The sequence below is a fragment of the Lissotriton vulgaris genome, chromosome 5 (genome assembly GCF_964263255.1).
Source record: "Lissotriton vulgaris chromosome 5, aLisVul1.2, whole genome shotgun sequence".
NCBI classification, from domain to species: domain Eukaryota; kingdom Metazoa; phylum Chordata; class Amphibia; order Caudata; family Salamandridae; genus Lissotriton; species Lissotriton vulgaris.
The window spans coordinates 975,005,176-975,017,746 of record NC_141693.1 but is presented as its reverse complement, the minus strand read 5'-3'; positions in this window follow the sequence as shown (position 1 = coordinate 975,017,746).

Sequence of the window (12,571 nt, the reverse complement as noted above, 5' to 3'; positions counted from 1 at the left end):
CACACATCAGGAACTACCATGGGCATACATATTCCCCATTCATTCCTATGGGAGGGCAGGTCACTCACCAGCACATACACAGAGAGCTCAAGCACTTTACACTGTACCACAGTGAAAAAGTGCGCAGAGGCCTAAAATCACCACCACCTGGTTCCATAAACAGGCTAGGAAAAAGCAAAAAGTCTCGGGGTGAACCTGCCTAAAGGGCCGGGTCCAACACTTAATTTATATACCTTAACATGATGGATAATGACACCAACTTCAGAGTATTGCATTTTATTTGCAACATTGCTTAAAATGATGCACACTCCGCCTTGAAATCTCAACATTTACGATTTTTACACCCCCTCCACAAAACCACGGCGAGGCAGACCAACATCAGTAAATGTTACCCCTCCAAAATTTGCCTCCTACATTCTGCGCAGACCTCTGCCTTTTAGCCATTTCAAAGCAATTATACCACTCAGACACTCAGCACACACAAACGCATCAAAATCGTATCGGTAAACATCCGACGAAGTCCTCCTACTTATAAATCCCAGAGCAAAGCACCAGGAAGTAACTAACTTTTACCCCTCCAGCTGCCCAGCGCGAGACAATGAACCAAGAACGCACGCCCTGCGGGAGCCTGTCAGGCTGGGTCTGCCCAGAGTAGAGCTCGCCCCTTCTGTCCATACACGAGTAGCAGTGTACATCACGTACACGCCGACGCAAGAACAAACACAAAGCATGCACAAAAAAGAAATGAAAATTCACCCTTATGTCATTCACCGGCCGGGGGGTGTGGCCGCTGAGGGAAAGGAATGCGGCTGCAGAGCAGAACACTGCAGAATAGGCGCACACCTCACAGCAGGTTTGTAGCACAGGCACGCAAACTCTTCACGCATACCTTCAACTTTTGAGCACATAATGGCTTTAACTGACTGCAATGGCTGAAAATGTGTAGGCACTTTGCTTGGTTTGGTTAGCAAAGTACTTAAAACCGAGTGAACAGAACTGCTTTCTGGGTGGCTTTTAAAACCAGGTGCCTCGTCACACCTAGACTACTTACATAGCTTTTTATCAGACGCACATGGTTGGTAGTATCTTTGTTTACGTTTATTTTTGTCTCTGCATTTCCTCAAAATCTACTGCGATTTGTTTCGATTCTTACCAGAAAAGTACACGCTTACACTCCAGTGATAAAATGCCTCACATAATGCTCCTATAAATTCGGGTTGGATCGTGCCTTAATTTATTCAGCATTAAACATTAAATACAACCAAAACAGAGGTTAAAAGACGTAAACAACTACATTTCCCCGAATCCCCCCTATTCATTGTGGTGATTGCGGGAGATTTAAAAGAGACTGGATTCTTTCTTTCCAGGTGCAGCAAGCTGCGAGTTTAATGGCTGAACTTACAAAGCAAGAATGTTTTAGAAGCAGCAATCTGAAATGCTGGCTCCTTCCGCTGGCCCTGCTTTCCCTCTAAAGTCATAATCCATAAAATGTTGTAGAAACTACCGCTAGTTAGAGCTTTCAGGGGCTAACTCGTTAAACAAGTTAAATAAGGAAACACGGCCTGGCGGCCGTGAAACTGAAAGCACGGCCGGCCGGCCGTGAAAGCCTTTGATGCAGCAGGGGGTGGAACGGCACCAAGCTGGGCAACAGATGGCTGCCGATTTGATGCTGTGCACGCGCATTTTAGCTCAATGCGCTTTGCGCATTGACCTAAAAGCGCACGGGCACAGCATCAAATTGCCAGTGTAGTTAAAGTCTGTTTAAGCCCCTATAGTCTCGCCAGATCAATGCGCATGTGCATTGACATGCGAGACCTAAACATGAATTCACATCTAAAATGATAAAAAAAAATTAAGATTATAATAGACTAAGGACGTTGGTAAAGCCATAACAAATATCCAATCTGCCTTAGTTGTTTGAACATTATCACAAATAAACATCTGCATCAAATGACATAATCGATTTTTTTTACAGATGACACACAAAACATGATTCTAGGCTTGGAAGCCTTGGTTGTAAACGGAGTAAATACATCTCAAACTTCTTTCTACTACTCTTTCCAATGCACTACCCTATCTCTCATTGTATACATCTATCAATATATCCTCTACATCCACTCTCTCATTTATCCCTAACCCCATACCGCTACTATGATCCCCAAAAAAACCTACTCCATCCCTCCTTGCATCATCTGACACCTTTTTTAGTATACCAATCCCCTAAAACAAACCTTTCTAAACTCTTCCCTCTGACTCCTCCCCTCCAAAACTCCTTTTTACTCATCCAAAAGCCTCCTCCTACTGCTAAGACCTATCAAAAAAAAAAAATTCTTCACTCTTTTATACCTCAACTATCCTTTTGAATCAAAATAAACAGACTAACATGTTCACTTCTCAAATTCCATACTCAAATATACTAATTCCCCACTAATCCTTTATGGGTTACAGAGTAGCGTGCTACTCACCAATAAAGCGTCTCAACACCCCATCAGGGTTACAAGCGCTATATAAATGCAAACCTTTTCCCTTTTCTACACCTGCCCAACCCTTCTCAATCCAACAACTGACTAACATATCCACCACTAAAATTACTTTCATGTTTCACCATACTAATTCACCACTAATCGTTATGGGTTCCAGAGAAGCGTGCTACTTGCGCTTCAAAACCCCATCTGGGATAGCAAGCTCTTTATAAATACAAACCTCTTTCCCTCTTCTTTCCCGTCACCTACCCTTCTCTACCCAAATAACTGAATAACCTATCCACTACTCAAATTACTTCATATTTTACTATACTAATTTTCAACACTAATCCCTTATGGGTTCCGGAGTCGCCAGAAAAGCGCTTCATAATCCATCAGGGGTAACAAGTGCTATATGAATGCAAACCTTTCTTCCCCTTTTATCCCTCTGCTATCCTTCTCACTCCAAATAACTGACTAATATCCACCACTGAAATTACTTTCATATTTCACCATATTAATTCACCACTAATCCTTTAAGGGCTTCCTGAATAGCGTGCTTCAAAACCCCACCAGGGGTGAGGTTCTTCGGTTTTTTACTTCGTCCTTTATTCGGCCGCCATTTTGGGTCCCGTCGCCATTTTGTGTTGCCCTCACTCAGGCAGCTCGGCGAACTGAGTGTTTTTGCCTTTTCCAGATGCTACGTGTTTCTTCTGTTAAGAAGTAACCCCCTGACCTTGTTTACGACACCAATGTCAGGGTCTGGCCGAGTCCACTAATAGATGTCTAGGTTGATTGATCCCTGTCTCGACTGACTGTTTGGCTCTCCCTATACTTTCCTTACTTTATCTTTTCCGACTGGCCTTCGCTATTCTCTCCTTGTATTCTCTTGTTACACAACTATCCTTTGAGGCACACAAATACGTCCTGCCACCTGCAAATTGGATTGTAGGCATCAGCACTGATTAACTTGTGGAGAGGGGTGACACACACGGTCTGAAAGAAGGTCGTATTTGGGACACTTGATAGCTTGTTTTCCAACTTTTCCTATTGGCTAGCCTTGTATGTATTGGGAGTATACGTTGTAAATATGTGTGCTATAAAAGATTGTGCGCCACGGAATAAAGTGGCAGTCTCCTAAGAACCTACTCTGTACTTCTGGGACAACTGTGCTTAGCTGCAGCTAATAAACCTGGTTTTCTATGCCAAACAGAGTGTCTCGTGTCTCTGTCTGACAAGGCAGGTGAACTCGGAGATTTAAGGCGTGCCCTGCGCCGCCAGGCCCATAAGGCCCGGTTCTTCAACTGGCGCCCAACGTGGGGCGGCTTCAGTGGTAGCGGTTCAGCCCGAGGGTCGTGAGGAGCCTCGCAAGAAAATTCCGGTGGATTCGCGAACCACGTCAAGCGACCCCTGCATGTCGAAGTGGACCGAAGCTCTTTTGCAGTGCGGCTACTCCTTTCCGACGGCTGCTTACGACTGCTGCCCTGACTACCGCCCTGCCTTGGCCCCTTTGGTGACGACTGGTATTGCGAGACGTTAGACGGACCTCTGTTGGTGTGAGAGAACACTTACTTAAGTTTTCGCGGGTAATGCCCACTTCTTTGTTTTGTTTTTTGGGTTTGTTATTCGACCATTGCAATAGCCGAAGCCAAGGGGTGAGTACGTTTGTGCTGTGTTATTTGCTTTAACCCCTTGAAGTTTGTAAGCAGACCAGTGAATTAAAGATGCCTGGTCTTAGCAAGTTTAGGACGTTTTGTTGTCTTGGTTGCAATAGGATTTCCCGGCTGGTGAACTCTTGTCCAATTCCTCTGGTTGGAACTCCCACTTACGAGCTCTATTCCAAATATGGTGTTGGCCCCATTGCCTTTAACGAGGCACAAAGAAAGATGGTGTTCTGCCGTGGCCACAAAATGGTAGCTTTGAGCCTGACATATTAGACAATCTAGAAGCAATTTTGTTCAAAAGAAAAGCCCGGCCGGCAATGTTTGACTCTTTCCGCCTCTGGCGTAAGGAAGCCAAACAAAAAGAAATTAAGCAGGCAAAAGAGATAAGAAAGAGAAAGGTATGACGATTATACAGGCTGTCCAGCAGTTTGAAGATAATGAGATTGATCAGGCGATTGAAGTCTCAGAAAGACAGCATCGTATGGCAATAGATAGATGTTACCCTGTGTTGCCTGCTTCTCCACAGAGTAAGGATCTTGACGAAGATCCCTTAATGTCCCATTTGTTGAGATTGCCTCCGCCCTATGTACAAGCTGCTAATGCACCCCCATTGTTACCACTTGTCCAGCCACCTGTCGTTCCACAATTGTCCCTTCCAGTATTGCCACCCCCGCCTGCTTCGCCACCGACTTCTGTCTCTCGGACTCCTGTACCTCAGTCTCCTTTACCCTCGGTTCCTCTTTACCCTTGGTTCCTCTTGTAACTGTCAGCCCCTCTCCTGCTTTGCTTAATACCTTTACTGTCAGATTCTCCCACAGCTCGTAAACGATTGGTCGATACGGTTTCTGGCCTTTTCTCCCCCCTCTTTGGGTCTTTTAACCTGACTCCTGCTCTTTCTCGAAGGCAATCCCGTAGTCAACTCCCAGGTCCCGACAAGCGAATTGTGTTGGACTCTCTTGCTCACAAATGGATCATGAGTGGTCCACAGTATAGCGTGCACAATATCATGAGCACCTTTCACCAGTGGTATGCGCCAACGCAGAGATATGTTTTTAATGTTATGTGTGACACTCTTGTCAAAGGATAGGAGGATATGGATTTGGGTTTAGCTCCCAAGGGTCTGTTAGATGTACAGGCTAAATTTGATAAAGGACTTATTGTGGGTTCTGAGGTTGAGGACGCCGTAAGGACACTTGTCACTTTCAGGTCTTTATTTCCTTCTCAGGCTTTTCTTGAACCTGATCCTGCAGTTAGACAGAAAGTGAGAGAAGTTCCTCCAGTATAGAGAGAAGAGGTTCCACAGGCAGGCAATATTCTGCGTGTCCCTGCTCATTTCCAGCGTATATGGGTACATGTCCCCTGGAAACGATCTGAAGTTTTGGCGCTTAAACAGTCTTTACCGGACCCTCGTAAAAATCCCGCTGGGTACTATAAAGAACTATCCCAGACTGTTGATGTGTGTATCATGAATTTGGCAGATATTGATATGCTGATGGAAAATGTAGTCCCACAAGCGTTATGGGCTCGGATTCGTAGGGAGGACCACGACCAAGCTTTAGGTGGTAATTGGGCTGCTATAACTGCCGCGGATGTAGCACAAGAAGGTGGTGCTAAATCCGATGATTTGATTGCACAATTGCCCGGTAGGATCATCACTTTAATGAAAACGATGATGCCTGCCTTACATGTTAACTGGGATAAGTTAGCTGCGTGTAAACAGAAGAAAGATGAGAGTGTCTCCGATTTCTTTACCCAATTCAAAGAGACGTTATCGACCACAGTGGTCAAGATATGGGTACTGAGGGTGGACAGGGATTATTTGTGGATTAATTTGTATTTAATTTACTTCCAGAATTATCGCATAAATTGAAAGACTCCAAAAGTTCGTGGGCTGTTTCTTCGTCTGCCCAGATATTAGCTACTGCTCAGTATTACGAGAATAGGGATAAGGAGGAAAAGGATAAACTCGAGAAAAAGACTAAAGAATTAAAAACGAAGGTTCTTTTGCAACAGGCTTATCCCCCTCGTTCTGCTCAGCACCAATTTCAACAGCCTCCCCAGTTTCAGAGGTTGTTACAGAAACCTGAACCCTTTGTTCCGCGACCTTTGCTAGGTCCTAATCAATGTGCCTATTGTAAAGAGGAAGGTCATTTTAAGAATAGCTGTCCGGTTTTATTGCAGCGTAATGGTGGATTGCCAGGGCCGCAAGGCCCTGGTGGTTTTCAATCAGCACCCAGGGGTAGAGGGCGAGGTGCGTTGTCTCAGGGACAGCGTTCCTTTCCCCCTCAGAATTCTATGAATTATTTTGACCAGCAGATTACTCAGGCTGCACAATATTACAATGACGACTATTGTGTTGACAGTAAGAATCAGGATTTTCACACTAGCTAGGACAGCCATGGACAAAGCAAGGGAGTCGTATCAGTTCCAGTGGATCAGAATGGGCCTTATGTTGAAGTTGTTGCATTGCGTGTTTCAGAGCCATTTCTTTTGGATACTGGTGTAATGAGAAGTTCTATCATTCACTCCAAACTCCCTGGGGCACCTGTTTCTGGCTTAACAAATGTTTCTGTAGGATTCTCTGGCGCCCCAGTTCGTAACCCAGTTTCTTGCCCTTTGCCTATCTCAATTGGTCCTTATGATTTGGAGGCCCTGCTCATTTGAACGACTGGTTGCGGCGAGAATTTGCTGGGTTTGGACTTATTGAAACGTCTTCATGCAACATTGTATTGTTCCCCCTCTGGTGTACATCTTACTTTAGGTAAGAAATTGGTTTCTCCTATGTATTTGTCTAAGGACCAACTCCCATCCGAATTGCATTCTCTTCCTGCTACACTTTGGGCAACGGGTCCGAATGATGTTGGTCTGCTCCAAATTCCACCTTACGTGGTTACTGTCAAGCCTAATGTTAAATTACCACGCATTCCTCAGTATAAAATTTCCAACGATGGTGAAAGAGCTTTGTTGGCTATCATCTATGATTTAGTTCAGAAGGAAGTGGTTGAAGAAACAAGAGGAAATGTTTGCAATAGTCCTGTTCTACCTGTTCTTAAACGCACTGATTCTTCTCAGCCTCCTATATATCGTTTTGTGATTGATCTTCGGGAGGTCAACAAAATTGTTGTACCCCAGTTTCCTGTCATCCCAGATATCACTGCCTTGCTCACAATGATACCTGCTTCAGCTGCCTGGTTCTCAGTTATTGACCTCAAAAATGTTTTCTTCAGCATTCCTATTGCTGAGGAGATTAGGGATATTTTTGGCTTCTCTCTCGGAGGCCGAAGTTTCCGATTCAAACGTGCTACCCAAGGCTATTGTGAGAGTCCCTCCATTTATAGTCAGGCTTTGAAATCTCAGCTTGATGCTTACACTTTTCCCCCAAGTGCCTTACTCTTATCCAATATGTGGATGATTTGTTGGTTGCTGCTAATTCAGAGGATGTTTGTAAGAATGTGATTGTTTCGTTGTTGCGTCATTTGTCTGACCTGCATCACAAGGTGTCACCCTCTAAACTACAATATTGCCGCCAAGAGGTTACCTACTTAGGTCATCTCTTGTCAAAGGAGGGAAGGCGATTGACCCCAGAACGTATTCAAGCAATCTCACAAATGTCTGTACCATCCAAACAAAGGGAGGTGCGTGCCTTTCTGGGCATTACCTCTTATTGTAGACAGTGGATTCCAAATTTTCCTTTGTTGGCTAAACCTTTGCTGGCACTTACTCTGAAAGACACACCCCAACCCCGACTTGCCGACTTGTCTCAAGGCTACAGGAGCAGCAGCGATCTCCATTCGTCAATCTGCTGGATTGGTACTGGATAACACTCTCGTTGTTATGGTACCACATGCAGTGGATACTCTTTTAAACAGAATGAAAACACAACATCTCACGAGTGCCCGCTTGTCTGGGTACGAGCTGACGCTCTTGGCTAGTCATATACACATCAAGCGATGTAATACTTTGAATCCAGCAACACTGTTACCCATTCCAGAAGAGAAAGACACCCAAGAACAGCATGATTGTTTTTTCCGTACAGAGGAGGAAACGAAAGGCAGAATAGACTTAAAAGATACACCACTCGTGGACCCAGATGGGATCCTATGGGTGGATGGGTCTTGTTTCAAACTTCCCAATGGCGAGACGACTTCAGCCTATGCTGTTACCACCTTGTATACAGTAGTGGAGACAGCACGCATTAGACAGAATTCAGCCCAAGCAGCTGAGCTGATTGCCCTGACGAGAGCGTGTGTGTTGGCTAAGGGAAAGAGAGTGAATGTGTACACCGATAGCCAGTACGCCTTTGGCGTGGCTCATAGTTTCGGCCGTATCTGGGACTAAGATACAGCATGGTCAGTTGGTAACTGACCTTCTCGAATCACTTGCTTTGCCTACCCAGATAGCAATTGTAAAATGTAGTGCACATAAAAGGATCACTGATTATGTGGGTCACGGGAATGCTTTTGCAGACGAGGTAGCTAAAGAAACAGCGAGAGATGCTACAAGTCGCATGTATGTTGCAGGCCCTGCAAGATGGGTCAGAGAAGGAGGAATGTGTGAGGACACAATAGAAAATGTGAGAATGATTCAAGAAGAGGCTACAGAGAAGGAATTGAGTAAGTGTAGAGAAAGTACGGGAATGTTGGACGTGATAGGGTGTTGGACAGAATTGTCAGAACACCAGCGTTGGCTGTTACCAGACGCCTATGTACTGCCTGTAGTTATTATGGCGCATGGTCCAGCCCACATCAGTGTGAAAGGGATATGCAAACTTCTGGCTCCAGTATGGCAGAATGAAGGAATCCCTAAATGTGCGGAAAATGTGGTGAAACATTGTATTGTTTGTTTGATGCATAATCGAGGAAAGGGAACCCCAACTCCGGCAGGTCATTTTGCTCCCCCTACGCATCCTTTTGAGGTATTACAAATCGATTACATTCACATGGAACATTTTAACAATCTTAAGTATGTTCTGGTGGTGATGTGTGCCTTTCCCAGATGGATAGAGGCCTACCCCCAAAAGGATAATACTGCTTTGTCCACTGCCAAAGCCCTCTTGAAGGAATTCTTCCCGAGGTTAGGTTTGCCGCGAATTGTCTGGAGTGACAATGGAAGTGAATTTGTAGGTCAAATTATGCAGAAGGTGTGTGCGGGTCTTGGCATTAGGCAGAAATTCCATGCAGCAAACCACCCTCAGTCAGCAGGCTTGGTAGAGTGCTATAATGGCACTCTCAAGCTCAAACTGGCAAAGATTCAGGCCAGCATGGGTCTTGCTTGGCCCGATGCTTTAACTTTGGCACTTCTATCTAAGAGAACAGCTGTACACTCTCGCTTAGGACTCAGCCCATACAAGGTTGTTTTTGGGCGCCCAGCTAACGACTGGGGAGTCCCTCGACCTAAAAAGTACTCCGATATTCCGTATCCTATGTTGATTGACTACTTACATGACCTCACCACTAAATTGCGTGTTCTTCACCAACAGGTTCAAAACGCTTTGCCGGAGGCCTCCGCAGATCCAGGTCACTCCATCCAACCCTGAGACTGGGTCTGCCTGAAGAATTTTCAGCGAAAGAAGAATCTGGAACCTTGTTGGGGGCCGCCTCGGCAAGTTCTTCTGGTGACACATACAGCAGTAAAGGTCGTCGGAAAGAAGAACTGGATCCATGGTGTGCACTGCAAAAGGGTACCTTTACCTTTTGATCAGTGGGTCCGCAAGGGTGTAGGTGATAGTGAGGGCGAAAGGGTCCCTCGGTTGGTACCTTTCAGTAGTGCACGTCTGGATCGGACGGGGTCTGAAAAAGAAGACGACAACGTGTTGCAAGAAGCTGTACCATCACATCTGCGATTGAACACAACAAACCCAGAGACTTTGTTTCGAGAGCAAACGGTATCTGACAAGACTCGGTACAACCTGAGACCTAGACTGATGAAGAACAATTGAACTTTTTTTCTTTTCCTTTGTCTGGTTACACTTTTAAGAGACTTTTTTTTACCATCCATCAAGTTGCAGGGTCATGGTAGGAGTCTTAGGTTGTGACCTGAGTAGTGACAGTAGGTCTGCAGGACTTGCAGTGTCATAGGACGGCTAGTAATCACAACTAAGTGATCTAGGAAGATTACCGTGAGCAACGCTTTAGAGGATGGATATTAAATTGGAAAAAAATGATAAAAAGCAAGAAATTAAAAAAGTAAATATAAGAAACTGTTGTTTAGTTCATGTGGCGTAACCTTGTGCATTTTAATATGTTCATGTATTTTATTGGCTTATGTGGGTTGGGTTGTTCACACTATGTAGCAAGCACCTGTTCCTACTTCTGTTTATTTGCCTTTTTCCACTACTGCCTCAGTTCCATACATTCCCAGAGCACAAGCAAATTAGGAGAACAGAATACTATAACAATTAATTCATACAGCTGTTGCATCAGCATCAACTAGCAGTCAATACTACTGACTGTTGGGTTTGTGGACTCATGCCCCATAATACAGAGAAAGGGATGCCATATTTAGTCCTTCTGTTTTCTTACGAAGGTTCCGCTTGGGCCTATTTGGCCATGTTTTCCAATGTATACCAGAATCAACTTCGACATCCTCCTGTTCGGTCCATATGGTGGTGGAGCACATTTTAGTCATAGTTCTTTGATAAAGGGAATAGTGGCTATGGCTGGAATTGCCGAAAGTGGTAAGATCCCTGTTGATGAGAAGCGAGCATATGATGGTTGGAATGTGACTCGTTACGTTACTAGCCTCACAGATAAGGCTAGACGAAGGAGATCCCCACCAATTTGGACCGTACCTCATCAAAGCAATTTGTGTTTACAGATAAATGGTCAAAATATTAAAAACCAACAGGAAAAGAGTGTTTGTTCCCATACATATATCTATTCATCCCAGATTTCTTCACCGTTAGTGCCATCTCAGGGCACATACTTTGTCTGCCACGACAGAGCCTACACGTGGCTTCCCACCTACTTTTCAGGAATGTGTTATGTGGCTTTTCTTCTCCCTCTGATATACACTGATCCTTCAGGTCATCACAGAAATAGATATGGCAGAGGGGTTATCGGTTCCAAAGACACAGCAGGACAAGAGGGAGGGGACTTTTTCAAAGGGTTTCTTCCTTTCTGGGGCCCAATGGCCAATAGCAGAAACATTAGACAGTTAGTTTGTGTTGTTGAGGCTACCATAAATGTGACTTTTGGAGCCTTGAGTAATCTAACAGCCGAACTTCAGGCGGACCGCCTTAAGACTTTGCAGAACCGGATGGTTCTAGATATTATTCTTGCAGACCACAGATGAGTCTGTAAATTGATCGGGTCTAGTTGCTGCATTTATATTCCTGATAATGCCCCTACGGTATACCAAGCCATCTCTAAATTGCACGTAATTACCGAGTCGATTCACCAGGACACAGGAGATTAATCTGTGATGGGATGGTTTTGGGGACTACTGTCCACATGGGGATGGAAGTATTAACCTTCCTTGGAATGGTTTTGGCCATCATTTTCTCTTGTTGTCTTTGTTTACAGTGTGGCCCTGCCATCTGCGGTCTTTGTGCCACCATGTGTGTCTCAAGGCCTGTGTCACAGAAAATAGAGAACATTAAAATGATGTTGCAGCAACAGCTCGACGACCTCATGGCCATTGACATCGACTCAGACTAACTTGAGTCCTTTGTGTTTTGCCTGAGTAATGGCAAAAGGAGGGTCTGAGGTTCTTCGGTTTTCGACTTTGTCCTGTATTTGGCCGCCATTTTGTGTCCCGTCGCCATTTTGTGTTGCCCTCACTCAGGCAGCACGGCGAACTGAGTGTTTTTGCCTTTTCCAGCTGCTACGTGTTTCTTCTGTTAAAAAGTAACCCCCTGCCCTTGTTTACGAAACCAATGTCAGGGTCTGGCGGAGTCCACTAATCCATGTCTAGGTTGATTGATCCCTGTCTCGACTGACTGTTTGGCTCTCCCTATTCTTTCCTTACTTTATCTTATCCGATTGGCATTCGCTATTCTCTCCTTGTATTCTCTTGTTACACAACTATCCTTTGAGGCACACAAATACATCCAGCCACCTGCAAATTGGATTGTAGGCACTAGCACTGATTAACTTGTGGGGAGGGGTGACACACAGGGTCTGAAAGAAGGGCGTATTTGGGACACTTGATAGCTTGTTTTCCAACTTTTCCTATTGGCTAGCCTTGTATGTATTGGGAGTATACATAGTAAATATTTGTGCTGTAAAAGATTGTGCGCCACGGAATAAAATGGCAGTCTCCTAAGAACCTACTCTGTACTTCTGGGACAACTGTGCTTAGCTGCAGCTAATAAACCTGGTTTTATACTCCTAACAGAGTGTCTCGTGTCTCTGTCTGACAAGGCAGGTAAACTCAGAGATTTAAGCCGTGCCCTGCGCCGCCAAGCCCATAATGCCCGGTTCTTCAGGGGTAACAAGCGCTATA